The sequence below is a fragment of the Typopeltis vanoorti genome, chromosome 1, assembly GCF_054136105.1.
Source record: "Typopeltis vanoorti isolate ZY-2024b chromosome 1, IOZ_Tvanoo_1.0, whole genome shotgun sequence".
Lineage (NCBI taxonomy): Eukaryota > Metazoa > Arthropoda > Arachnida > Uropygi > Thelyphonidae > Typopeltis > Typopeltis vanoorti.
This window is the reverse complement of record NC_143549.1, coordinates 170,521,773-170,549,661: the sequence shown is the minus strand read 5'-3', so window position 1 is coordinate 170,549,661 and position 27,889 is coordinate 170,521,773. Positions and strand designations below refer to the sequence as shown.

At 38.1% G+C, this 27,889-nt stretch overlaps 1 protein-coding gene across 1 annotated transcript in view; it reads left to right on the top strand.

The window, feature by feature from the left end:
* LOC150110639 (transient receptor potential cation channel subfamily M member-like 2) overlaps window positions 1–27,889 on the top strand; it is a 658,320-nt gene that overhangs the window by 82,200 nt on the left and 548,231 nt on the right. The gene's annotated exons all lie outside the window — the stretch shown is intronic.

Genomic DNA, 27,889 nt, shown 5'->3' with positions numbered 1-27,889 from the left:
CCACTTTTTGATATCTGTCTGTTAACCATCCCCTGATCCAAGTCAATAGATTATGTTCCAATCCCATATTCTCCAGTTTACACAACAGCCTATCATGTGGTATCCTATCAAATGCCTTAGAAAAATCCAACATTACCATAGTGTATCCATTTCCTTTATCCAACTCAGCCATAACATTGTTACAAAATATGAGCAAATTGCTAAAACATGACCTTTAGTAAACCCATACTGTTCCCTGTAGAGTATAGAATGATTGTCTACCCATTTCTGTATACGAGTTCTTACTAACTTCTCTAAAATCTTCACTACCACACCAGAAATACTAATAGGTCGGTAGTTAGACACATCAGTTTTTGCACCACCCTTGTGAAATGGAACTATATTACATTCCTGTGGTATCATTCCTGAGCTGAGACTCAAGTTATACAAATGTGTGAAAGGTCTAGCCAATTCAGCTGAACATTCCTTTAACAAACAGGCAGATATTCCATCTGTCCCTATTGACAAATTCTCATCCAGGTTATGCAAAAGCTCTTCAACCTCATTTTCATGAACCTCTAATTCTTCATCCAATGTAGCAGTAGTACTGCTGTGCACCATACTACATACACGTGGTTGACATATCTTAGCAAAGTGAGCACTCATTAACTGAACAATCTACTTAGCTTCTGACACTCATGTACCATCTGTATTCAATAAAGTTATTCTTCCACATTCATTCTTTCTTTTGCTTGCAGCATAATGATAAAATTCTTTTGGATTGCCTTTAGCTTGCATGGCCAATTTCTTTTCATACTCCGTTTTAGCTTTTCTCACAATACTCGTTACTTTTCTGGCCTGAGTTTTATATATCATAACTCCTCTCACTCTTATTCTCATGATACTCTTTCCACATCATCTTCTTCTTGTGGATTTCTAGCTTAATAAAGCTGCACATCCATTTCACATCCACCCTATTTACTCTTCGAACACTAGGGATACATTCAGATACCTCCTTATTCAAGCACTTTTTCAAAGATTTCCATGCATTGCTGACATTTTTTTCCATTCAGTAACTGATACCATGGGACCAAAGATACTATTCTTCTAAGTTGATTATAATTTCCAGCTTTGTAATTCAGCATGTAGCCTGATTTAATCGGAGTTTCAATACAAGTAGATACTTCCCAAGAAAGAACAGCATGATCACTGTCACCAATTGGTGGTGAAATAGCTATATTCTTGACAGAGATCCCTTCTCACACTATGAGCAAATCCAACACTCTTTGACCTTGAGTTCCTTTTTTCACATGCTGCTTGAGAAAGTTATCCCACAACAATTCAATAAATTCCTGTTCTTTCTAATCATGAGATTTCTCTTCTACCCAATCAATGTTCGGAAAATTAAAGTCACCTATAATGATCATTCGCTTGGTACCCATAAGGCTAAATTGGCGATGCATTTCTTCGTCCCCTACAACTGAGCTGCCATGTCTGTAGCAACACCCCACCATATATTTCATTCTGGTAACTTCTACTTCACACCAAATAGACTCAAACTCATCGCTAAATGGGACATTGTTACCATTGTTTTCTTGTATTTCTACCCTAACTGGACTTAAGTCATCGGATATCATTAGTAGCACTCCTCCTCCTCTCTTATCTCTTCTGTCATTCCTACAAATAGTATATCCGTTACACTCGAGCCAACTTACCATATCTGATTCTGATAGCCAGGTTTCACTAATGCCAACAATCTTAGGCCACATCATATTCAATAATGCAACAAACTCAACCCCTTTGTTTCTAATGCTCCTGGCATTTGTGTATAGACATAATAAATTATGACCTAGCCTATTCTTATAATTAGATATGCAATGTATTTGGTCTTGTTCTAGAATTTTCTCTTTTCCCTCCCCAGACATACTTAAAAGGTCTGAACCCAAAGCATAATGTTTTTATTTTTAACATGATTTTGCTATTGTTGCAATCTTCACCCCAATTTTCTCAGAACTGTCATTGTTTATGATCTTTAATCTTTGATCAACTGTGTTTTTTCTAATTCATCTCTTCGATCCACAATTTAAGATTTATTGAATCACTGTTTTGTATACTTCTAGTATAATGTCAGCTGTTTTCTTTCTTGTTCTGTATAAATTTATTCAACTGGCTTTCCCACCATACCACCAGCTTTATTTATTCTGTATATTTTATAATTAAATTTTATGTCTTCATTAATAATTATACTTTAATAGTTGAAATATTTTACTTGAATTCACTTAATGTTTTCCATAAAGACAAAACTATCCTTGATTTCCAAAAGACAAAACTATCCTTGATTTCCAAAAGACAAAACTGTTTTCATAATTAAACAATCACACATGTGCCACGGTATAAAATTATATTTATTTTACAAATATTTCATTGTGTGTATTGTAAAACATCATTAGTGAGAGTAAAGAGGTCAGGAATTTACACAATAGAACGGTACAGCACATGTACCAAATTTGATTCCTTTTATATGTGTAGTTGTGCATTTGTTAAGTTAAAAACTATTGGGGTGAAAATGATAATTAAGATAATTTCCAAAGGTTCTGAGATGGTAAGGCAGTTATGGTTAGGGTTTGGTCGATGAAGTAGAACTTCAGTATTTTCTTCAAATAGCTGTTTGTATCTGTACATAGATCTGTTAAAAAGTTTTGTGTTTTCCCATTGGATCCTAGAGTTGGCATTTTCCATACTGTTCCAGGCCAGATTTCTGCAGTTTGATAAGCCTGATGTGCTCTTGATGTTCAGATGTTTAGTGGAACCTGTGGCATAGTAATTAAATAATAAAGTAACACGTAAAAACCACAGTGAAATCTTTAATTAGTAAAAAGACAGATATTTCGTACTAAAATTAATAGTACATCTTCAGTGTCTGTAACAGTAATAGGAATGAAATACAGGCAAACGTTCGGTGGATCACCTATTAAAATACAATTGTTACCGCATGCTATGAAATAATAGAAATAACAAATTTAATCTATTAAGATAAATGGTTTTTTACATAAGATAAAAGTCTTCCAGATCTTTGAGAGCGACATACAGTCGTTTCTATTTAAATTCGGTCAGTGTAAGATAGTTTCACAACTTTCTTTGAATAAGTGTTCATATTTGAATCTGCATCTATGGAGGAGAACCACTGGACTTATCCCACTGGACACTATGAGTAGAGTCAATACTGTGCTGTGCCAGACCAGACTTCAGAGGTTTGTTATAATCAATATAATATTGATGTTCTTTTATTCTTTTTTCCAAAGAACAGCCAGTTTGTCCAAAATAAGAGACATCACATTCGCAAGGTATTTGGTAAACACCAGCCAAAGATAGAGAAGACAGTTTATCCTTTGTAGAAGGTAATAAAGAAGAAATTTTGTTGATAGGAATATATGTTGGAATCATTTGATGCTTTTTCAGAATTCTACCTATAGGTTCTGAGATTCCTGGAATGTATGGAATAGGAACTCTCCGGACTGTTGAAGAAACTGAAGGTGTTGGAACATAAGAGTCAAGTATCTGTTGGATTTGATTGGGGTTGTAATCATTTGATTCCATTAACGTTTTAATGATGGAAAGTTCTTTTTGTAAAAATATTGGACAAGAGCAAACTTTATGTGCTCTTTGAATTAGAGATTTAAGAATGCCAAATTTTTGAGACATGTGATGTGCAGACTTTTTGTGAATGTATCTGCCAGTAAAAGTGGGTTTTCGAAAGATGCTTGTAGATAAGGTACCAGAAGACGTTCTAGTAAGGAGGATGTCCAAAAATGATAAAGCACCAGAGTTTTCTTTTTCTGTCCTGTATGACCTATCGTAAATTGCATTGACTCTCCAACTTATCGAATTGCAAAAGTATTATCACATTCCTTAAGTGCTCTGACTGGTCATTCCAGATCCTATATAAAAAAACTCAACAGATTTTCTTGAAAAAATCAAGGATATAAAAATTACAGATTCTGAAATATTAGTCAGTTTTGACATCATTTCTCTGTTCACCAATATCCCATTAACTGACACAGTCAATTCATTATATGAAGATTACCCTCCAGATATCACAAGGATATTCAAATATGTCATCCACTCAGGTTATTTCAGTTGGAAAAACAAAATCTACAAACAAATTGAAGGTACTGCCATGGGTAGCCCTCTTGTCTCCACCTTTGGCAAATTACTATTTGAAACAATTCTAAGATACTATGTTCTCATCCATTCATTCTCAATGGTTGATACTTTTTCAGAATTCTACCTATAGATTCTGAGATTCGTACTAAAATTAATAACGACGTAACGGTACCATCTCTTTGGTACCATTACGTCGATGATGTTTTTACTGTTTGGCCACACACTGAAGATGAACTTTCCACTTTTTTACTATGGATAAATAACCTTCACCCACGCATCCAATTCACTATGGAAAAAGAAAACTCTGGTACTTTACCATTTTTGGATATCCTCCTTACTAGAACATCTTCTGGTACCTTATCTACAAGTGTCTTTCGAAAACCCACTTTTACTGGCAGATACATTCACAAAAAGTCTGTGCACCACATGTCTCAAAAATTGCATTCTTAAATCTCTAATTCGTAGAGCACATAAAGTTTGCTCTTCCCCAATATTTTTACAAAAAGAACTTTTCATCATTAAAAAGTTAATGAAATCAAATGATTACAACTCCAATCAAATCCAACGGATACTTGACTGTTATGTTCCAACACCTTAAGCATTCTTAAATCTCTAATTCGTAGAGCACATAAAGTTTGCTCTTCCCCAATATTTTTACAAAAAGAACTTTCCATCATTAAAAAGTTAATGAAATCAAATGATTACAACTCCAATCAAATCCAACAGATACTTGACTGTTATGTTCCAACACCTTCAGTTTCTTCAGCAGTCCAGAGAGTTCCTATTCTATACATTCCAGGAATCTCAGAACCTATAGGTAGAATTCTGAAAAAGCATCAACTGATTCCAACATATATTCCTATCAACAAAATTTCTTCTTTATTACCTTCTACAAAGGATAAATTGTCTTCTCTATCTTTGGCTGGTGTTTACCAAATACCTTGCAAATGCGATTTTGGACAAACTGGCCATTTTTTGAAAAAAAGAATAAAAGAACATCAATATTATATTGATTATAACAAACCTCTGAAGTCTGGTCTGGCACAGCACAGTATTGACTCTACTCATAGTGTCCAGTGGGATAAGTCCAGTGGTTCTCCTCCATAGATGCAGATTCAAATATGAACGCTTATTAAAAGAAAGTTGTGAAACTATCTTACACCGACCGAATTTAAATAGAAATGACTGTATGTCGCTCTCAAAGATCTGGGAGACTTTTATCTTATGTATAAAACCATTTATCTTAATAGATTAAATTTGTTATTTCTATTATTTCTTAGCATGCTGTAACAATTGTATTTTAATAGGTGATCCACTGAACTTTTGCCTGTATTCCATTCCTATTACTGTTATAGACACTGAAGATGTACTATTAATTTTAGTATGCAATATCTGTCTTTTTACTAATTAAAGATTTCACTGTGGTTTTTACGTGTTCGTTTATTATTTAGTCTTGATGTACAGAAATAATTTTATTGACTGATCTTCCTGTTTGCCTGTAGTGTGAGAGATTGCATGAACATGGTATTTCTTGTACTCCAGATAGCATCATTGTTGAAAATTTGTCAACAATTTGTCACCAACTACTTAGATATTGTTTTGGAGTGATGGTAATTATTTCAGATATTGACCTGTTATCAAAATCTGAAATATTCAGCTCAGCTTTTAACTTTAAGTGACAATAAATCAGTACATTTCATAACCCCTTAACTAAATCCTAAATAGATTCTCTCTGTCCACTCTCAAACTTATCTCCTTTGACATATTTCATTTATACAGATGAAATATAAATAATGAAAAAGAGCAAACATTGTTTACAACCCTTTTTTATACCTTAATTTATACGAACCCATCTTCTGAATCTCCTTCACTTCTAATAGCTTAGTTATCAGCTTAAGCACAGGATATTTTTATTATTATTATTATTACGTGACACCTCCAAGAAGTCCAAAGACTCATCAAGGGAGTGCATCCACCCCACAACTCTCTGTCTACACCACTGAATCCACCAACTACAGCAAACCTCAACTACAATCATCATCTATACCAGCAGCATCTACTGCCCACCACCACTAGTATTTTCACAGACAATCACATACATCCATGCCCCCGGTGTGATTCAAACCTGCAGCCTTTTGGCTAGAGAGCGAATATGCTAACCACTCGGCCAACCAGGTAATATTAAGTCTCCTATAGTTCTAATATTTCTCTCAAGGCAAACATTACCATATTGAGTCCCATATACTGTACTGCTTTGTAGAAAATCTCCCTAAAATGTTTTGAATAGACGTTCTCTTGGAATATTATTATACTTTTGATATACAGAACATAAATGCATGCCCTTGTTATATTTTCATTATTTTTTGAGTAGTTGTCTTAAGTAAAATCTTCTCCTTTCAAGACTCCTGAAGCATTTTATATTACTGTACTCTACGCTGCTAAGCAAATTGCTGTCCTTTGGTCTACCTGCAACCCTCTGTAATTGGGTAGTCAGGTTGCTCTCTTGTAATTCACTGCATGTCATGGTAGGCTCCTTTTCTTCTCACTTTTCCACCAATCCAGGAATGCCTCAGAGCTCTATTCTATCACCTGCCTTCTTTCTCCTATAAAATAAATGTCCTGCTATCAATCACGACTAATTATATTGAATTAGTGGAGCAGAAGACCTATATCATGAAAGCAGAAAAGTCAGTCTAAAAGTAAACAGAGAAAAAAACTAAAATCATGTTTAATCATTTTGTAACACCAAAAAACATAATAATAGAAAACAATTTCTTGGAAAGAGTCTCTTCATATACATACTTAGATCATCTCATTGATCTAAACTGTGGACTCCAAAAGAAATAAATAGGAGGGTTCAACTTGCCTGGAGTGCATTCAGAAAATTGAAAAGCATTTTTCAAAACAATGATGTCTCACTCTGTTTAAAAAGGAAGACATTTAACTAGTGTATACTTCCAGTCATCACATGTGGTTGTGAAACTTGGTTGCTAACAAAAGCACTGGCACATAAACTAACAACAACTCAAAGAAAAATGGAGAGGTTAATGCTAGGCATCACATTAAAAGATAAGAAGCTAAACACTTGGATAGGAAGCCAGACTCAGATCATTCACATCACGTCAGTAAAGGTGTTAGATCTGGGTTCTTTACTTTTAGAGTAGTGAATGAGTGGAATGCGCTCCCTGAGTCTGTGGTGGATGCGGTGACAGTGAATGAGTTTAAGGCGAGGTATGATAGATACTGTATGAATGTCAAATAGTTGTGATGAATATGATTTGGGGCCTCCCTCGATGAGTCCAATGACTCCCTGGAGTTGCCCGTAATAATAGTAATTCTTCACCATAAGCGACTAAATTGGAAATGGGCCAGACATCTATCCAGAAGAGAAGATGAGTGATGGACCACCATATTAATGAACTGGATTCCAAATGAAGGGAAGCAAAGCAGAGGACGTCCTAAAAGAAGGTGGAGTGATGAATTGTCAAATTTTATTATTATTATTATTACCCAAGACCTCATGGAGTCAAAGACTCATGCCAAGAACAGAAAAAGGTGAAAAGAACTGGAGGAGTCCTTTGTCCAGCAGTGGACAGAAAATGGCAAAGAAGAAAAAAAGAAGTGGAGGGCAGAATAAAGTGTACTCCACTTTATTCTGATAACAGTACACTTCTTCCTACTCATTCAACAAACAGTGCAGTGCAAACATTCCAAACTTACCTTAAACACTGATCTTTATACTTCAGTAGGAAGAGAAAAAATCTGACCTTCAATGTTAACCGAAATTACCTTTTCTCTTGCAAAATGATCTCAACTCAACCCAGCTAATACCATACAGGATTAGCTCTCTCTCCTCGAAACCGACATTTATCTCTAGCTTCTCTCTGCATTAATATATTACATCAGTAGCTTCCTCAGCCTCTAAAAACTAATAATTTCTACTCAAGATTCTATTTTGCATCCACCCAGCTACTAATCTTATACAAATCCCAGATCTGTGTATCCTTAGAATACTGTTCACATATTTATGGTGGTGCACCTAAAAACTCCCTAAACAGAGGAAGCTGACTCAGTAAGGAAAGCAAAAAGGCTGTATTATTATTATTATTATTATTATTATTATTCAGGCCTCCAAGGAGTCAAAAGACTCTTCGAGGGAGGTCCTTTCTAAGACATAAAGTCTGTCAAGACTCATCGAGGGGAGGTCCCCCCCCCTGAGAAACACAAAGTTTATCATACCACTCTTTAAACTCACTGACCGTTCTCGCTCCCACCACTCCATCAGGCAATGCATTCCACGGCTCAACCACCCTCCACACAAAGAAACCACTCCTTACCCTCTTGCTCACAGTTTCCTTTCGTAACTTCCAGGGATGGCCTCTTGTCATCACTCCTTCCTGCTGATCAACCAAGCGAAAGAACTCCCCAGTGTCAACCCTGAAACCACCTCTCAACAGTTTAAAAGTCTCAATCATATCACCTCTCCTTCTTCTATCCACCAAACTCTGCAGTACCACATTCTCTCAGCCGATCCTCATAACTATCCTTGTACAGTCCTGAAACCATCTTTGTCATCCGTCTTTGTATCCTTTCCACAGTTAATTTATCCCCTTCAAATCCTGGGGACCAAATCTGAGAACAATAGTCCAAGTGTGGTCTGATCAGAGACTTATACAACGGAATGATAACCCTCTTATCTCTGCAGGTCAGTGTCCTTCTCATAATAGCAGCAATCCTCTGTGTTACCTTCACCACCTTTGCAATATGTCCCCTAAACTTCAGGTTTCTATCAATCATCAACCCCAGATCTCTTGTCTCCCCTACTTCCTCCAGTATAACTCCTCCCATAGGGTATGCAGCATCCCAATGATGTTTCCCAAACCTCAAGACCTTACATTTTGCTGCATTAAACTGACACCCCCATTCATTTGCCCATCTATCTAGCTTATTTAAATCCTCTTGCAGGGCTACCACATCTGCACTATTATTAATAATCCTTCCCAGCTTCGCATCATCCGCAAACAACTGAATATCCCCCTGCAATCCACTGGCTATGTCATTGATATAAAGGTTAAACAATATAGGTCCTAGTACTGAGCCCTGTGGGACCCCACTTGTAACCCTCTGCCTCCTGGAAACTGCTCCACCATACACAACTCTCTGATACCTATCAGACAGCCAATCCTGAATCAAGTTAACCAATCTGACATCCAGACCCATGTGCTGCAACTTAAATATCAGCTTATCATGTGGCACCCTGTCAAATGCCTTCGCCAAGTCTAAGAAAATTGCAGTATATGCCTTTCCCTCATCTAATGCTCTTGTAACTTTATTATAAAAGGCTAGCATATTGCTAAAACAAGAGCATCCTTTCACAAATCCATGTTGATTCTCACAGATAACATTACCCTCATCTGTCCAATGCTGTACACGGTCCCTCACTACTTTCTCCAAGATCTTAACAACTACTGATGACACACAGACTGGCCTATAATTAGACACTTCCAGTCTGTTACCACCCTTATGCAATGGCACTATCTTTGCCAAAGCCAGACTTTCATTGAAAAGCCACGTTAAAGGTATTGTCAATTCCCTAGCACATTCTCTCAAAACTCGTGGCGAAATACCATCCAGTCCCACAGCTTTACTGACATCCAGAGTACTCAGTATCTGAAACACACTCTCCTCCTGTACCTCCAGCCCTCATACCAGTCCTATCCCTCTAGCATTAAAACTGACTCCTCTAGGATGAAATACTCCAATAAAGTGTTCATTGAACAATTCCACTATGTCCTCTGCATCAGTCACTCTATTCCCATTTTTATCCCACAATATCATTCTTCCACAGTCATTTCTCCTCCTACTGGCCACATAGCTAAAAAATTCCCTAGGATTTTCTTTGGATCTTAGGGCCAATCTCCTCTCATATTCCAGTTTCGCTTTCCTTACCACACGAGTCACTCTTCTGGCCTGTGTCTTATATTACTCATGCATCTCTTCACCTGTCTCCTTATATCTCTTCCATAGCCTCTTTTTCGCATGCAATTCCTGTTTAATATTGTTTGTCATCCACTTTACTCCAAATTGCGCCCTCTTCTTCACTCGTGGTATACAACTTACCATTGCTGATAACAAATATTCTTTCACAATTTCCCACGCACTGGTGATATCCCGGCCTTCCAATTCCTCCCTCCATGAAACTTCCCGAAGTTGACGTCTAAGACTATTATAATCACCTGCCTTATAATTCCACATAAGTTCCCGTCTCTTTGATACTCCTGCATGTCTATTCATTTTCCAAGTCAACACCATATGGTCACGCTCTCCAACTGGTGGGAGAGACGTCAACTCAGTTATTATCAACTCTTCTGATGCTATAACCAAATCCAAAATTTTTGAACCTCTTGTTCCCTCTGTTGCATGTTGCCTAAGACATTTGTCCCTCATTGCCTGTTGTTACATGCATCTTCCTCTCTCCAATTTATACTACTGAAGTTAAAATCTCTGATAACAATCATTCTTCTTGCATTTGCCAAACTTAGCTGTCTAAACATCTCCTGGTTCCCATCTTCTGTGCTCCTGGGTCTGTAGCAACACCCCACTAAATATCCTATCTTGCCTACCTCTACCTCACACCATACGCTCTCAAAATCATTTGTCTCACTTCCTTCCAAATTCTCCACTCTTAGAGGACATTGGTCATCACTTATCATAAGCAGTACCCCACCACCACGCTTTTCCCCTCCTATCCTGATGAAAAATGCTATACCCAGCGACTTCTATTACTGTTGTTATATCCCCTTCTGTCAACCACGTCTCAGTGATCGCAATAATTTTTGGCCAGGCTGATGCTATCTGCGCCACCAATTCCTCTCCCTTATTCCGGATACTCCTGGCATTAGTATACAGCATATAAATGCCATTGTTTCTATACCCAGCATTATCCCTTCTAGACTCCACTGGGCTCAGTCTTACCTGACATTGTCTCCCTTCTCCCAAGTATCCATTCCCACAAGAGGCCACCCCTGCTATCATCCTACCTAGGACACACTGACTCGTTCAGAACAGCAATCTCTCCAGATGCCTACGTCCTTCCTCATTCAAATGTAAACGGTGTCTCGCATACAACTCCTCTCTTTCCTCAAACGCACTCCAAGCATCCACATATACCAGTCCTCTCTTGTCACACATTCTCGCTATTATGCCATTCAATATCACCGCTCTTCTGCTCTGCTCATCCTTATCATACCTAGGCAACACGCACACTATTTTTCCTCTCTCTGTCCTCTTCCGTACAGTCTCAAGCAAAAATCTCATATCTCTCGCTGCCCGACTTACATTACCACTCAAGTCATTCGTTCCTACCATCACAATCATCTCATCCACCCTTTCACTTCTCTTAATTGCCATAGCCACCCTTTCTATTGTTCCTCCTGGCAAACACTCCTCACGCATCCTATCTTGAACACCACGGATCATTGAGTCGCCATACATTATACCTCTTACCATTCCCTCGCTCCTATTGTTTCCATTCTCTCCTCTTCTTTCATTCCCATACCTCTCTCTTCTACTGTTTCCATTCTCTCCTCTTCTAGCACTCCCATACATCTCTCTCATTCCCTCTCTCCTACTGTTTCCATTTTCTCCACTTCTAGCACTTCCATATTCCTCTCTCATTCTGTCTCTCCTACTACTGTTTCCATCCACTCGTCTTCTAGCATTCCCATACCTCTCTCTCATTCCATCTCTCCTACCGTTTCCATTCTCTCCTCTTCTAGCACTTCCATATCTCTCTCTCATTCCGTCTCTCCTACTGTTTCCATCCTCTCGTCTGCTAGCATTCCCATACCTCTCTCTCATTCCCTCTCTTCTACTGTTTCCAATCTCTCCTCTTCTAGCACCCCCATACCTCTCACTCATACTCCTTAAATTCTCTCTCTCTCCTACTCTGATTCGCCTTGCATTTATCTCTTCCATTCTCCTAATCTTATCTTTCATACTTCTGCTCTCATTCACTAGACATTCCACCTCCTCTTTCAACTCATCTATCTCCCTCTGCAGGTCAGTCACTCTTAATCTAAATTCACTCTCCCAAACAAAACCATCTCCTAAACTTCCACAGTCACTCACACCTTCCACACTATCAACCATTATTTTCTCATTCTCTCCTATCATACTACTTGTATGATAGGAGAGAATGAGAAAATTCCTACATTCATTCTCCATTCCTGGAGCAACAAAGTCGGATATCGATATATCTAATGTACTTATTTCCTCCAACTGCCTGCATTTTGCGCACATACGCTCTCCACTCTCTTTAACAAGCCACATATGTAATTCCCTAGAAGCATACATGCCGCAAGTACTGCATGCCACAAAGTCCCTTATGATATTGCTAATAATTGAGTGCTTAAATGGCGGAGGACTTGGCGTTACGCCACTTGCGACTGCTGCTGAATCCACCATCATTCCTTACTGCCGAGTAGCGTAATCTTTAATAATTATTCAATTAATAAATAAGAGGGGAAAAAAGTACAAACATCAGAACATTTAAGTACTAAATATAATTAAATAAAATGAAATATAACTAAATACAGTAACTTAGCTTCGTTTTGTCTTCCACCGTTACGCGTTCGATTCTGACGGTACCAACATATATTATATCGCGACAGCAACTAACTTCCGAAAAACAACCACTGAAGTACACTCGTATTCAGAGAAACAATTCAGCACTCAAAAACGTAGAAAAACGGGGAAAAAAAACGGACTGTTCACCGATTAAAAATCACTTTCTTCTGCACAGCTCAAATTCACCGCCACGTGCTACGGCGACGCTAGCGCCACTCCTTTTTCACTGTATGTGTGCAGAAATTAGTAAAACAGGCCAAAGAGACCTCCAGGGAACTCTTTGATGTGTGATTGCTAGAAGAATGATTAATTAATAAAGACTAGCAACTAATACTGGGGGATATAATATATAGTTGCAGAATTTAATAGGCAAATTTATTGAGTTATTTCATTCTCATAAGTGTAGTATCGTGCAGAGTTTCAGTGAGAATGTAATGTCAAAGGAGTAAAGGTGATTGTTTAGAATATATAAGTGAAATTAAGTTAACACTGTGGTAGTAAGGCAGCTCAATGACATATTGCTCTGTGTTTTAAGGAAATCTTCCAGGAGTTAGCTGCAGCCTAACATACATATGTTTAACATCATTTCTTGTAATATGTTACATAGTCATAAGCAGTCATTTCTATAAAATTATAGAGACTGCAATCATGTTAAGAATAATTACTTTAATTTCCTGACATACTGACTTTCATATTAAGGTTATCATCTCGAACACATCAGTCATCACTCACTCACTCACTCTCTCACACACACACACACGCACACACACACACATTTATATACTACAGAGACAAGCTGTATTACATTTCAAAAAGTGTGACAATAATTTAATCAACCATTATTCTACTGACCTGACTTCTAGTGGGGGGGGGGGGAATAAAACCTATATCAAAGCTATATCCTATTTATAACATCGTCAGAGACCAAATTCATATTGATATTTTTAATAGCAATAGTGGTGACCTAATCAATAATTTAACATCAGTTTTTCTAAGATTCTGGATTAATAGTCCTAATTATAATTTAAAATGAACTCTTAAAACAAAAGGTTATGTGGATAGAATATGGGCCATCAATATTCTTGGGATTTTTAAACTTGGACCAGGAGATGCTTAGGCAGTTCAGCTTGGCAAGTGCAAGAAGAATGATTGTTATGGGATATTTTAGCTACAGCAGTATAAAATGGGGAGAGGAAGATGCATGTAGCAATAAGGGAATGGAATTTTTAGAATTCTTGAGGGAAAAATGTTTTAGGGAACATGTAAAAGAGGGAACAAGAGGTTCAAGAATTTTAGATTTGGTCATAGCATCAGAAGAGCTGATAATAACTGAGATGACATCATTCACACCAGTTGGAGAGAGTGACCATATGTTTTTGACTTGGAAAATGAATAGACATGCAGGAGTATCAAAGAGACAGGAACATATGTGAAATTATAAAGCAGGTGATTATAATAGTCGTAGACATCAACTTGGGGAAGTTTCGTGAAGGGAGGAATTGGAAGGCCGGGATATCATTAGTGCTTGGGAAATTGTGAAGGAATATTTGTTTGCAGAAATAGTAAGCTGTATTCCACTAGTGAAGAAGAGGACACAATTTGGAGTAAAGTGGATGACAAACAATAGTAAACTGGAATTGCATGTGAAAAAGAAGAAGAAGAGATATAAGGAGACAGGAGAAGAGAAGATGCATGAAGAGTATAAGACACAGGCCAGAAGAGTGAGTAGTATGGTAAGGAATGCGAAGCTGGAATATGAGAGGAGATTGGCCCTAAGATCCAAAGAAAATCCTAGGGAATTTTTTAGATATGTGGCCAGTAGGAGGAGAAATGAATGATATTGTGGGATAAAAATAGGAATAGAGTGACTGATGCAGAGGACATAGTGGAATTGCTCAATGAACACTTTATTGGAGTATTTCATCCTGGAGGAGTGAGTTTTAATGCTTAGAGGAATTGGACAGGTTCGAGGTTTAGAGGTACAGGAGGAGAAGTGTGTTTGAAATACTGAGTACTCTGGATGTGATACCCACAAGCTCTGCAATCGCTATGGTAAGCTAAAGATTCGTATTTCTCTCTTGATCAATCAGCTGGCCTTTTTAAAAAAAGATGCAGAGACAATAACCTTATTCCGATCTGCATCAGGCTAAAAAAGAAATTTACGTCCGCTAAGGCACTCCGTATCTATGACCGCACAGAAAAAGCAATGCTTAGAGAACAGATTCAAACAGCCTGCCAAAACCTAGTTACAACACAAAATCTGGTTTCTAAATTACAATCCGAACTATCGAACTATGTTAATTCAGACATTCTACAAACACTTGAAAGAATTACTGACAATTCGGCCAAACATACCCTGGAAAAGAATAAAGAAAAACTCAAGAAAAAATTCCATAGTTTGAAACAATGGCAAAATATGGTGGCCAATCACAGGAATCCATCCAATCAGAGGACCTCATCCCCGATAAACACCAACAATGAACAACAAACAAGGGAGACAAGGAGCACCCAACCACCGACAAGCAAGAACCATGTGATTAACCTATCAAGCCACACCCTGAACAATGGCGAACTTACGCTACTAAATAAAGGACTGAACTACACAATAGCACCGAAAAAGGTAAACAAATTGGATTTTATCTACCACATTGAAAGAGGCATCAGATCCCTACCTAACAATATAGCAGATAAAATATGACTAGAAACCAGTAATGTCCTGAATACTAAGAAAACTATACAGAACAACCTGATAAAAACCGAATTAGCAGCAATTAAATCATTAAAAGCCAAACAAAACATAATAATAATGAAAGCAGATAAAGGCAATGCCACTGTTATCCTTGACAGGTCAACATACATACTTCAAATGAATCAACTAGTAGCCGATAACAACACATATAAATTGGTAAATTATAACCCAACAAAAAGGATAAAGGATAAAACAGAAAAACTACTTAAGTCCGTCACTTCTTTGCCACCAGACACAGCTAAATAACTCAAACCCCATTATGCCCCCCCCCCCAGATTATATGGGGTTCCGAAAATACACAAACAAAATGTGCCCCTTCGACCAATCGTGGAAGGAATAGACCGTCCCAATTACCACCTAGCCAAGAAATTAGCGGCAACACTCAAGGAGTTGTAGGTCATTCCCCCTCCTACATAAAAAACACACAACACTTTATAAACAAAATTAAAAACATAACACTCGACAAAGATGACTTATTAGTCAGTTTCGACATTTCTGCCCTTTTCACTAATGTCCCCATCAATGACAATTCTCCTACTACAGAACAAGTTTCCGCCTGACATTACGGCCCTCTTTGCCCACGTACTAAAGTCCGGTTACTTCGTGTGGCAAAACAAATTCTACCTACAAAAAGAAGGTATAGCCATGGGCTCACCACTATCCCTCCAATCACTAACTTCTACATGGAAACCTTTGAGCAAAGGGCTCTTAATTCCACCACGCTAAGACTGACAGTCTGGTTTAGATATGTTGACGACGTGTTCGCGATCTGGCCGCACGGGCGAAAAACGCTAAACACATTCCTCAGCCACCTGAACAAACAACACGAACGCATACAATTTACCATCAAAATCGAAAACCAGAATTCGCTCCCGTTCCTAGACACACTGGTCACACGTCTTCCTTCAGGGAGTCTATCCTTCACGGTCTACCGAAAACTGACACGCACTGGCCAATACATACATACATGCTAATTCATACCACCACCCATCACAAAAATATGGAGTCATTAACACCCTTAAAAACAGAGCCACAACTATTTGCTCTAACCAGCAAGCCCTGAAACAAGAACTAAAAATCATTAGTGACACATTCATAAATAATGGCTATAACAGGAATACTGTTAATAAAATACTCTATAAAACTACAACAAAAACGAATCTAGATTACAGTAAAACCATAGCCATCCCATACATTAAAGGGTTATCAGAAAAAATCAACAGAATCCTACAACATTATAACCTCAATGCCACCTTTAAACCACCCATTAAACTTAAAACTCTATTCAACTCCTCTAAGGATCCTCTCCTCCCATTAGCACATCCTGGAGTCTATTGTATCTGCTGCACCTGTAACTTACCGTACATTGGTGAAACAGGACGGACAATCCCTATACGCAAAAATACCAAAGAACACAAGAAAGAATACGCAAGAAAGAACACATTAGACACATTAAATATAACCATTATGGTGAAGCAGGCCTCTCAGACCATGCATTCAACACGTTACACCAAATCAACTGGAAAAGTACCTGCTCCTTACACCGCACAAAAACCTGGTACGAAAGGAAATTTAAGGAATCCTGCAAAATCTTGATAAACCACCCAAATATCACCAACAAAGATGGCATGAAAATTCCAAGGATCTGGATGGCACACATTCAGCCTACCTAATATGAAAGATCCAGCATAAGTCAGTACTCTAGCCAATCCTTAGCTAGTATTAGAAACCATTCCATACCAACTGGCTGGAATGATGTTAATATATGTATGTAGTAGACACTAATAATAGGACTCTAGCGTTGATGTATAATGTTTTATTTATTTATTTTATTTTTTCTCACCAGAGGTCAGGCCAACAAATGTAGTAGCGGTTGGTCAGTGTCTTTAACAAACCAGTTTGATTGTAATATAGCTTGTTTCCTGTGTATAGTTGTATGCTCCAGAAGATGACCTTGACATAAAGGTCGAAACGTCAAATGTAGATTTTAGTTATATTAAACTAAATTTTTTATTCAAACACGGTAGTTGTCTCCATAATTTTCAAAAATGCAGTAGTTGTTAAGATCTTGGAGAAAGTAGTGAGGGAACATATACAGCATTGGGCAGATGAGGGTAACATTATCAGCAAAAGTCATCATGGATTTGTGAAGGGGCACTCTTGTTTTAGCAATATGCTAGCCTTTTATGATAAAGGTACAAGACCATTGGATGAGGGAAAGGCATATACTACCATTTTCCTAGACTTAGCAAAGGCATTTGACATGGTGCCATATGATAAGCTGATATTCAAGTTGCAGCACATGGGTCTGGATGTCAGATTGGACAATTGGATTCAGGATTGGCTGTCCGATAGGTATCAGAGAGTTGTGTATGGTGGAGCAATATCAAAGAGGCGGAAGGTTACAAGTGGGGTTCCACAGGGCTCAGTATATTGTTTAACCTTTATATCAATGACATTGTCAGTGGATTGCAAGGGGATATTCGGTTGTTTGCAGATGATGCGAAGCGGGGAAGGGTTATTAGTAATAGTGCAGATATGGTAGCCCTGCAAGAGGATTTGAATAAGCTAGCTAGATGGGCAAATGAATGGGGGGTCAGTTTAATGCAGCAAAATGTAAGGTCTTGAGGTTTGGGAAACATCGATAGGACACTGCATACTCTATGGGAGGAGTAATACTGGAGGAAGTAGAGGAGAGAAGAGATGTGAGGTTGATGATTGATAGAAATTGGAGGTAGTGAAGGTAACACTACCTCCAATCCTCTGTGTTACCTTCGCTACCTCCAATACATATTGGAGGTAGTGAAGGTAACACAGAGGATTGCTGGAATAATGAGAAGGACACTGACCTGCAAAGATAAAATGGTTATCATTCCGTTGTATAAAACTCTGATCAGACCACACTTATACTATTGTTCTCAGATCTGGTCCACAGGATTTGAAGGGGATAAATTAAACTGTGGAAAGGGTACAAAGGTGGATAGCAAAGATGGTGTTGGGACTCTACAATGTTAGTTATGACGATCGGCTGAGTAATTGTGGACTGTACAGTTTGGTGGTTAGAAGAAGGAGGGGTGATATGATTGAGACTTTTAAACTGTTGAGAGGTGGTTACAGGGTTGACACTGGGGAGTTCTTTTGCTTGGTTGAACAGCAGGAAGGAGTGATGACAAGTGGCCATCCCTGGAGGTTACGAAAGGAAACTGAGAAAGAGGGTGAGGAGTGGTTTCTTTGCATGGACGGTGGTTGAACCGTGGAATGCATTATCTGATAGAGTGGTGAGAGCGAGAATGGTCAATGCATTTAAGGAGTGGTATGATAGATTTTGTGTTTCTTAGGAGGGACCTCCCTCAATGAGTCTTGATAGACTTGTGTTTCATAGAAAGGACCTCCCACGATGAGTCTTTTGATTCCATGCAGGCCTGAATAATAATAATAATAATAATAACTGAGATGTCATCTCTTCCACCAGTTGGAGAGAGTTAGCATGCGGTTTTGACTTGGAAGATGAATAGACTCGTTAGACGTTAAAGTACAAGCCATTAGGAAAAAGAAAACCAGGACGCGTCCTCTTAAACGATTCAATGATGACTTCTAAGGCCGGAACAGGCCATACTAGGCCTAAATCCTTGATACGTATGATGATGATGAGATGAATAGACATGCAGGAGTATCAAAGAGACAGGAACGTGTGGAATTATAAGGCAGGTGATTATAATAGTCTTAGACATCAACTTGGGGAAGATTCATGGAGGGAGGAATTGGAAGGCCGGGATATATTAGTCCTTGGGAAATTGTGAAGTAATATTTGTTAGCAGCAATAGTAAGCTGTATTCCACAAGTGAAGAAGAGGACACAATTTGGTGTAAAGTGGATGACAAACAATATTAAATAGGAACTGCATGTGAAAAAGAGGCTATGGAAGAGATATAAGGAGACAGGTGAACAGGGTCCCACAGGGCTCAGTCCTAGGATCTACATTGTTTAACCTTTCTTTCAGTGACATTTTCAGTGGATTGCAAGGAGATATTCAGTTGTTTGCAGATGATGCAAAGCTGAAAAGGATTATTAGTAATAGTGCAGATGCGGCAGCCCTGCAAGAGGATTTGAATAAGCTAGATAGATGGGCAAATGAATTGTGGTATCGGTTTAATGCAGCAAAATGTAAGGTCTTGAGGTTTGGGAGAAATCGATGGAACACTGCATACTCTATGGGAGGAGTTATACTGTAGGAAGTAGAGGAGACAAGAGATCTGGGGTTGATGATTGATAGAAACCTGAAATTTATGTGGGTGGGACATATTGCAAAGGTGGTGAAGGTAACACAGAGGTTGAAAGTTTATTTTTCACTTGGTTAGAATATAATAAATTTAGTTTAATCCTTTATCCAAGTATGAGCAAACAAAGTTTGTGCCTGAAAGTATCTTCAGGACTGGGGTAAGGTGGTGCAACACCAGGACGACTCCTTGCAAAGGTGGAGCAAGCTACCAACACTCCTATCTCAGTATCTCCCATAATGCAAAACACACCTACTTGTAGATATGTCTAATGTTATGCATTAAGGGAGGGCCACAACCCAGACTAGTTTCGACCTTTTATTGAGGTCTCTTCAGTGGGAGCCAGGCCCAAGTAGAGATACCAGGCAGAAGCATTAGCAGGTCATCTTTACCTGTAGGAGTTGCCAAATGGTGTGCCACCTTTTTAATAAATTACTCTTGATTTAGAGAAAGATGTTGAAAGTTTATTTTTCACTTGGTTAGAATATAATAATATTGTAAATTGCAAGGAGTTGTCCTGGTGTTGCACTACCTTACCCCAGTCTTGAAGATACTTTCAGGCGCAAACTTTGTTTGCTCACCCTTGGATAAAGGATTAAACTAAATTTATTATATTCTAACCAAGTGAAAAAAATAAACTTTCAACATCTTTCTCTAAATCCAGAGTAATTTATTAAAAAGGTGGCATGCCATTTGGCAACTCCTATATGTAGATATGACTTTACTAATGCTTCAGGCTAGTATCTCCACTTGGGCCTAGCTCCCACTGACGAGACCTCAATAAAGGTCGAAACTAGTCTGGGTAGTGGCCCTTCCTTAATGCATAACATTAGACATAACTGCAAGGAGATGTGTTTTGCATTATGGGAGATACTGAGATAGGAGTGTTAGTAGCTTGCTCCACCTTTGCAAGGAGTCGTCCTAGTGTCGCACTACCTTATCCCAGTCCTGAAGATATTTTCAGGCACAAACTTTGTTTGCTCACACTTCGATAAAGGATTAAACTAAATTTATTTTATTGTAACACAGAGGATTGCTGCAATAATGAGAAGGACACTGACCTGCAGAGATAAAACAGTTATCATTCCGTTGTATAAGACCTTGATCAGACCACACTTAGACTATCGTTCTCAGATTTGGTCCCCAGGATTTGAAGGGGGATAAATTAACTGTAGAAAGGGTATAAAGGCGGATAACAAAGATGGTTTCAGGACTGTACAATGATAGTTATGAGGATCGGCTGAGGGAATGTGGACTGCAGAGTTTGGTGGAGAGAAGAAAGAGAGGTGATGTGATTGCGACTTTTAAACTGTTGAGAGGTGGTTACAGGTTTGACACTGGGGAGTTCTTTCGCTTGGCTGGACAGCGGGAAGGAGTGATAACGAGAGGCCATCCCTGGAAGTTACGAAAGGAAAATATGAGCAAGAGGGTGAGGAGTGGTTTCTTTGCATGGAGGGTGGTTGAACCATGGAATGCATTGCTTGAAAGAGTTGTGAGAGCGAGTACAGTCAATGAGTTTAAGGAGTGGTATGACAGACTTTGTGTTTCCTAGGAAGGACCTCCTGTGATGAGTCTTTTGACTCCTTGAAGGCATAAATAATAATAAAAAAAATCCATCATTATTTTATGATGGATTATAAAATAATCCATTTTATGATGGATTATTTTATAATCCATCATAAAATAATGATGGATTTTTTTTTATGGAGTATTTTACACACATAATCAAAATACAATTTCTATGCATTCTGGTTGTGTGTGTAAAATACCTTTTACCTGCAAAAAGAAGACACAGTCATGGGCTCACCATTATCTCCACCCCCCCCCCCCCCCCCCCCCAATTACTAACTTTTATATGAAAACTTTGGAGCAACGTGCTCTAGATCCTTTATTTCAGGTTTTGAAGTCTGGCTTCGAAACATTGATGGCAAGTTCTCGATCGCCTGGCCATGATCAGTAAGCTAGTGAACTTGCCTGTAAGGGGCAACAGTGTTGCAGTAAGTCTTCTGTTCCTGTGGTCCAGGACTCAAGGCTTGCTGTGGTACTGGTATAGCATTCAGGGTAAACCTGGCATTCAACTTCTAAGTGCATTTATTGCTATGCCCACTATTTTCAGATAGTAGGTATCCAGGTATGATTATCTGGTGGGTGGAGAGCTCTGGCTCCAAACAAAAAACCCCCCTTGAGCATGAACTCTTCATCCTCAAATTTTTTTTTGGACCCCTCATAAGTTCCTAAGAACCAAAATAAAATAAAAGTACAGAAACAAAAATAAAAGTAAGCAATAAAATAAAAGATAAAAAGTAAGAAATATAGAAATAAGAAATATGACACCAATATATCAATGTTTCTTGTGATCCATGCAACATGTGAAAAGCCAATATTAAAAATGTTGCTCTTCTTTATTCAGATGGGTCGTCTAAGGATAGGCAGGATCTCCCAGAAACAATTAAGAAACTATATTGTAGTGATATCCTTGCTGAAACATCATTGGGTGGAATTCCAATTACAGTAACTCCTAATAAAACACGAAACTCTTCTAGAGGAGTGATATCAAAATGGGATATTCTTGATGCTCCAGATGAGAAGATATGTTCAGAGCATAAAGATCAAGGAGTGACAGATAGGAGGAGAATCCTGATACTTAAGGATGGCCACTGGATTCTGACCATGAAAACATAATCCTTACTTTTCATACCTAAACCTTCCATCATCTGTATCCAGCAAGGTACCTCAGCTGTCCTTGTTAGACAGTTGTAAAACTGGCATTCAGGTGGTAGGATGAAAACTTCAAAATATTAAAACCAAGCAAAATATATCAGGATGTGAAAAGGAAGTTAGCCGCCACTATACCTACCTGTCCACAAATCATGTTATGCTGAGTAGTTGGCAGTTAAAAAAATATCAACAGCTCAAACTCGTATATCTATTCAACCGTCTGATAATTTCACCATATTTAAACTTCATGATCGGGAGTACTCTGTGAAGCACATCAGTCACATGATCTACAGTCTTACTCATGAAACAACCCAAAAATGATCCTAAAATGATTCTATAAAAACCCACATATCAAGAAAATTTTGAAAGGATATCACTGAAAGATAAACCACCAGACAACTCTAGAGAAAAAAATGGATACATCTGTATCCATCAAATGATCTGATATATCCTATGATGCATTGCATATTTTTCCAGAGGAATAGATGGTCACTGTCCTTCCATACTGTCCTAATCAATATTTTGGTGAAACCCATGACAGTTTCACTATAAAATGTTTCTTATTTCTTTAGCTTTGGAGATTTGTCCAATTTCTGAGATGCTGAGGGTTTGCCTTTGTCAGGTGTATGTTTGTCTACTGACAAAGGAAAGCTCACAGCCTCTCAGCAATTAGACAAATCTCCAAAGTTAAAGAAATAAGAAAACTTCTAGTGGAACTGTCATGGGTTTCACCAAAATATTGATGATATCAATATTTTCAATTTGATATCACATTTTGATTTCAATATGATATCACAATTTCCCTCGATGAGTCTTTGGACTCCCTAGAGGTGTCACCTAATAATAATAATAATAATAATAATAATATCAAGTTTTTTCTGCAGAGACACAAACTCTTCTGTTTATCTCTGCGGCTATGTTTAAAGCTCAGTGAAAAGACACTCCTTAAGGAATTTTGCTGTTGTTTATAAGGACAGAATTGGAGATGGTCCTGCCCATGATGTGATAGCAATCCTAGTAGGTGGTCATACATCTTTCCATCCTGTTCAACTTAATACTGCTGAACCTCCTGATATCCATTCTCACATGTTCTTTATGTCCAAACAAGGTTTTTTTTCCAACAAGCATGCAGTAGAGTTGCATGTCATTCAGCTTGCACTTGTGGATATAGATGAAAACCACTACCAAAATGTATAATTTATACGTACGCGAGTGTTTTTCAGTCCATCTCTTCTTCTTTGTATAATTCACATGCAGTGCTTTATGAGGTTTTATAACTGTCATACAAAATGAAAATCCTTAATTTTGGTGTTTGGTTGTGATGGATTCTTAGTCACATTGGAATCGAGAGAAATAAACAAGGTTGGAGATGCAGCTGCTAGAACAGCTTATACTTTTTTGATGTACTGTTTGATAGTCACATATACAGGCTACAGACAGTTTATGAGATTTAAAGCTAATTACTCAGTGACAGTTATCATGACAGGAAGCACGGACAAATAAATTTCATGAGTTTATGCCTGAAATTAAGCACTGGCAGGCTGGTCCTCATAGAAACAGAAGAGAAAAAGTTGTACTTGCTAGGCTCTGCTAGATCACAGAGAGAGAAATAAAATTTTTGCTTATCTGGCCAGGCCATATGCATTCAGGCAGATTGGAAGGCCAGGATATCATTAGTGGGTGGGAAATTATGAAAGAATATTTGTTAGAAGCAATGGTAAGTTGTATACCACCAGTGAACAAGAGAACACAATTTGGAGTAAAGTGGATGACAAACATTATTAAACAGGAATTGCATAAGGAAACAGGAAAAGAGAAGATGCATGAAGAGTATAAGACACAAGCCAGAAGAGCAACTAGGTATGGTAAGGAAGACAAAACTGGAATATGAGAGGAGATTAGCTCTAAGATCCAAAGAAAATCCTAGGGAATTTTTTAGATATGTGTTCAATTTTTAGAATTGTTCAATGAATACTTTATTGGAGTATTTCATCCTGGAGGAGTCAGTTTTAATGCTAGAGGGATAGGGCAAGTTCAAGGTTTAGAGGTACAGGAGGAGAGTGTGTTTCAAATACTAAGTACTCTGGATGTCAGTAAAGCTGTTGGACTGGTTGGTATTTCACCACGAGTTTTGAGAGAATGTGCTAGGGAACTGACAGTGCCTTTGACCTGGCTTTTCAATGAAAGTCTGGCTACTGGAAAGGTGCCCGTGGAATGGAAGGAAGGTAAGATAGTGCCATTGCATAAGGGCAGTAGCAGACTGGAAGCATCTAATCCAATTTGTGTGTCATTAGTAGTTAGTAAGATCTTGGAGAAAGTAGTGAAGGACTGTATACAGCATTGGGCAGATTAGGGTAATGTTATCTGTGAGAGTCAACATGGATTTGTGAAGGGGGCGCTCTTGTTTTAGCAATATGCTAGCCTTTTATGATAAAGTTACAAGAGCATTAGATGAGGGAAAGGCATATATTGCCATTTTCTTAGACTTAGCGAAGGCATTTCACAGGGTGCCACATTATAAGCTGATATTTAAGTTGCAGCACATGGGTCTGGATGTCAGATTGGTCAGCTGGATTCAGGATTGGCTGTCCGATAGGTATCAGAGAGTTGTGTATGGTGGGGCAGTTTCAAGGAAGCAGAGGGTTACAAGTGGGGTCATACAGGGCTCAGTACTGGGACCTATATTGTTTAACCTTTATTTCGATGGCATTGTCAGTGGATTGCAAGGGAATATTCAGTTGTTTGCAGATGATGCGAAGCTGGGAAGGATTATTAGTAATAGTGCAGGTGCGGCAGCCCTGCAAGAAGATTTGAATAAGCTAGATAGATGGGCAAATGAATTGCGGTATTGGTTTAATGCAGCAAAATGTAAAGTCTTGAGGTTTGGGAAACATCGATGGGACACTGCATACTCTATGGGAGGAGTTATACCACAGGAAGTAGAGGAGACGAGATCTGGGGTTGATGATTGATGGAAACCTGAAAATTAGGGGACATATTGCAAAGGTGGTGAAAGTAACACAGAGGATTGCTGTAATAATGAGAAGGACACTGACCTGCAGAGATGAAACAGTTATCATTCCGTTGTATAAGACCTTGATCAGACCACATTTGGACTATTGTTCTCAGATTTGGTCCCGAGGATTTGAAAGGGATAAATTAACTTTGGAAATGGTACAAAGGCGGTAACAAAGATGGTTTCGGGACTGTACCATGTTAGTTAGGAGGATCGGCTGAGGGAATGTGGACTGCAGAGTTTGGTGGATAGAAGAAGGAGAGGTGATATGATTGAGACTTTTGAACTGTTGAGAGGTGGTTACAGGGTTGACACTGGGGAGTTCTTTCGCTTGTTTGAACAGCGGGAAGGAGTGATGACAAGAGTTAAGAAAGTTTCATTTCTTAACTCTGGAAGTTAAGAAAGTTCAGCGGGAAGGAGTGATGACAAGAGTTAAGAAAGTTTCATTTCTTAACCCTGGAAGTTAAGAAAGGAAATTGTGAGCAAGAGAGTGAGGAGTGGTTTCTTTGCATGAAGGGTGGTTGAACCACGGAATGCATTGCCTGGTGGATTGGTGAGAGTGAGAATGGTCAAGGAGTGGTATCATAGACTTTGTGTTTTTTAGGGGGGGGGGAACCTCCCCTCCATGAGTCTTGATAGACTTTTTGTTTCTTAGGAAGGACCTCTCACGATGAGTCTTTTGACTCCATGGAGGCCTGGATAATAATAATAATAATAATAATAATCTTATCCGACTTCGAAAAATTGCATGATGGTTTTAACTTTTTCCAAAAAAAAATTATTTATATAAAGGCTTATTTAGCTCAGTGGAAGTGGCATTTTTTCTACAGTGCTAGGCTGCCTAAAGGAATACCTAAGTGCAATTCTAGTTGTTGACTTGTGGGAGTTTTTCTGTCTTTCTTCAACCAGTTCTCGAGTTAATAGATTGCCTTGCACAAATAAATATCATATCTCCTATTTCAAGCACATATTCAGATGATAAAGAATAATAAGTTTATTATTGCAAATATTTTGTACTGAAATTAACAGGACATCTTCAGTGCACAAGCACAATCACAAGTTGAAGCTTGAACAAAAGAATGTTATTCATTGTCATAGATCTGAGCCTTGTGCTAGAATGCCACCAAACAAGTAATTATAAAATGAAATTCCAAATAAAACTGAAATTAAAATAAATTAACTTTGAAATACAGTTTCAAATAAAATTTGATCAATAAAATAATTAACTTTGAAAAAAATGAAATAAATAAATATGAAGGGATTATGATATAGCTTGCCATTTATGAGGATGAGATGCTATCAAATCTTGGCAATGGGTAAATGGTTATTCAGATTTAAGTTTAGGCCGAAGTGCTTCAGCATTATCTTAAACAACTGCTCAAACTTCAATTGACACAAATGTAAAAGGCAAGTATTGGACCATAAGGTATTGTGGTTATTGTCTGCTTCATGCTGTGCCAGGCTAGATTTTTCAGGCTTATTTTGGCTGATATAAAACTGGTGTTCCTGTAACCAGTTTTTAAATGAACATCCTGTTTGTCCAAAGTACAATTGAAGGCAATCATACTGAACCTGGTAATCACGAGGGAGGAAGAGGTTGGGGGGGGGCTGTTTATCTATTGTGAAGGATAACCAGGAAAAGATTTTGTTGATAGAGAAGAATGTAAGGATTAAACTGTATCTTTTCAGCACCTTTGTGATTGCCTCCAAGATGTTTGCAATGTATGGAATAGGAATTTTCCATTCCAGTGAAGATCTTAGAAATATTAGGTTTTCAAGTGTCCAGGGTGTGTTTAAACTTTTCTGTACCATGACACTTTGGATGGTGTCCAGTTCTTATCAGAGATCCCAAGGATCTCCAACAAAAACTGGACAACATCCAAAGATATGCCGAATACCCATATTTTGAGATGGATGAAGAGCTGAATCTTGTTATAGGTAATGACCTTTGAAGGTAGTTTACATACATTTGTTTATAGTTCAGTGTAATAGCACTCATGGAAGTATATGTAGAAAAAAACACAAAGTGAAAACAGACCATCTGTGAGTAGTGGGCATCAAGAAACTTTAGGTGGGTTTTAGGATGTGTAATAGGCAGCTATAGAAGACAAGTGAAGCCTGTCTTCAGCAGAAGAGGATATAGAGTTTTTAAAGTCACTTTTGACAGTATTGATTATTTGAAATGTATTCACAAGAAAAAGAATAATAATTTTATTATCGCAAATATTTTGGCCTAAAACTAACAAGCCATCTTCAGTGCATAAGCACAATTGCAAGATAAAGTTCGAACAAAGGAATGTTTATGCTTATTGCTCTTAAATTCCATTAACCTCTATCTACAACTGCCTTCCTTGTGAA